This window comes from Plecotus auritus (assembly GCF_963455305.1).
Source record: "Plecotus auritus genome assembly, chromosome: 1".
NCBI lineage: Eukaryota > Metazoa > Chordata > Mammalia > Chiroptera > Vespertilionidae > Plecotus > Plecotus auritus.
Window position 1 is genome coordinate 157,395,282 of NC_137770.1, and position 2,562 is coordinate 157,397,843.

At 48.0% G+C, this 2,562-nt stretch overlaps 1 pseudogene across 1 annotated transcript; it reads left to right on the forward strand.

Annotated features, from left to right (window-relative positions):
• The first annotated feature begins 470 nt into the window (after positions 1-470).
• LOC308241476 (transducin-like enhancer protein 6) lies at positions 471-1,725 on the forward strand (annotated as a pseudogene). Its single transcript has 2 exons — positions 471-618; positions 792-1,725. The product of its transcript is annotated as a transducin-like enhancer protein 6 (transcript).
• The last annotated feature ends 837 nt before the right edge of the window (positions 1,726-2,562 follow it).

The following is a 2,562-nucleotide window of genomic DNA, read 5'->3' on the forward strand; positions in this document are numbered from 1 at the left end:
TGAACTTGGCTGACCCCGCGCGGCTTCCTTCATGCTGCTTCAAAGCCTCAATCCTAGGCAAGAGTACTGCCTGAAGGTGACCGCTTGTGTCCCTCTGAGCCCCCAGAGGCACCCTCCAAGGATGGTGAGGCCCCCAAGGATTTTGACTCATCATGGAGCCACCCTGGATCAGCTCACGAAGCAGTTCCATTTCCCCCTCACTTGCCGGCCCAGGTGGAGAGCATTTACTACTTGCTCCAAAAGACTCAGCAGGATCTACAGAAACATCACAGCCAGGCACAAAATTTCCTACAAATCTTGGAGACCTGCAGCTAACTCCTGGGCTTCTAGTCAGGGGAGGCTGACCAGGATTTCTCGGGACCAGCCAGCCCCAGGCTTCCTGACACCTATAGCCCTCCAGTCTTCAGGGCCCAAACTTCGAAGACATCATGGCCACAAGGTCGTCTAACTGAGCCCAGCAGCTCTCTGGAATGGATGGCTCCCCAGTCCACCAGCTAGACCTGTTGCCATCCTGGGACTCTGAACCCCAGTTTGGGAAAGATATTCTGACCCAGCAACTCTGGCAGATTTTTGCTGGGACCCATGATAAAGTGGACCAACCAAGACACAGGCTGACAGGTGCCAGACCTGGAAGGCCAGGACCCAGGACCATGCTACTTTGGAGCAGAGCCCTGTACTGAAGATGCTTGGGTTCCAAGAAGGGAGCACAGGGCCAGGCAGGGCACCAGAGGTGATGCTCTCCTGCGTGGCCCAGGAGCCTGCTGGAGAGCCTGTATGATGGGACCCCAAAGACTTCAAAGACATATGGAAGAAGCTGAATACCTTGCGCTGGCAATCCAAGAAGTTGGCTGTCCCACACAGAATGGAGACATGGATGCTAAAACATAGGAAGCCTGTGCTGGCCACAGCAGTCAGAAGCTTCACATGGCACGTGTTCACCTGTGGCAGGAATGGAGTCAACGTGTGGAGCCTGGTCGGCTAGATGGTGGAGGACAGGTTCCCCGACAACCACTTGTGTGCACAGACCCACGGGACCTACCTGTGCACGCACCTGCCTACTGTTCTCTAACAACGCTACCCTGCTGATGGCTGCCCACAACTTGGCTGGTGTGAGCATGTGGAACCTGATGGCAACATCCCTGCACATAAGAGATGAGCTACCTTCTGCAAGTCTCACTGCCAGGCCCTGGCTGCCAACCTGGAGGACAACCTGGCCTTTTCTAGCTTCACTGATGGCATCATCAGGATCCGGGACCTGTGAGACCGGAGTGTGGTCAGGGACCTGTCAAAGACCAGAACATCTGGATGGGAGGTCTGGACACCTGCCTACGGTGCTGGGATCTGAGAACTGTCAGGGAGCCCCAGGATTACCAATTTGAGTCTCAGATAACAAGCCTGTCCTCCAACCCCCAGGACAACTGGGTTATGGTGGGCACAGCCAATGGCCAACTATGACTACAGCCCACCCACTGGGGAGGCCGAGGCAGAAACACATGGGGTGTTGTAAGGACAGCACCGTCCTCAGTCTCAAGTTCTTCCCTCTCAGCCAGTGATGGGTGAGTGCTGGGATGGACAACCTGGTCAGCATCTACAGCATGCCTATGGGAACATGGTTTTCCAGTTACCCAGAACACCACTGTCACGTGATGTGACGTGTCCCCTAACAACAGCCAGATCATCACAGGGTCCTGCGACCATACCTCAGTGTACCAGATCCCATACTAAGGGGCTCACTACTGTCATCTCAGTCAGGATCCTTCCCCTTCCCCCCTCTCCCTGCAATGAGGTGGGTAGTGGTAGAGGGGCATGATGGGTGGGATGGTGATCTTTGGGATGTGGAATAAAGCAATTGGAAAAAGCAATTTAAAAAATAAAAATAAAGAAATAGTAATTTTTCATTCAAGGCTCTTTTTCTGCTCACCAAATCTGGGCTACTCTTGTCATTTTTCTATGTATTTTTCTTTAAATCTGGATTTCATTTCTATACCCTGTTCATATCTTTGCCCTTTTATATTGGGGGCGGGGGGAAACAACGGTTATCCATCTCTGCAGCATAAAAAGAGAAAAAGAGAAACCTATTCACTTTTCTCATAAAGATCTTAAACAATCAACTCTCATCCAAATTACTCTTAAAAATACGTAAAACTATTTCACTTCTATTTGAGACTAGAATCAACATCTTGAGTTCTAGTATGTGAACCTGGGAAAGTAAATCAATTCACAGTATCTTCATCTATGAATATGAATTGAACCATCTTTACAAACACTTCCAGCTCTAAAATTCTAAACTGGAAATGTTTTCAATATTATCTTTTAAGGGTTTAAGTGGTTTGGCCAATGTGGGTATAATAAAGAGAATCTTTACATAAGAAGTTAAAATAAGTCCTGGTGATGTAATGTACAACTATGATGGACTATAGTTAACAATACCATATAAGGAAAAAATTATAATTATGTGAGGTAATGAACAGTAACTAATTGTGGTAATCATTTTACAATAAATACATATATCAAATCATGTTGTACACTTTAAACTTATACAATGTTATATGTCAATTATAT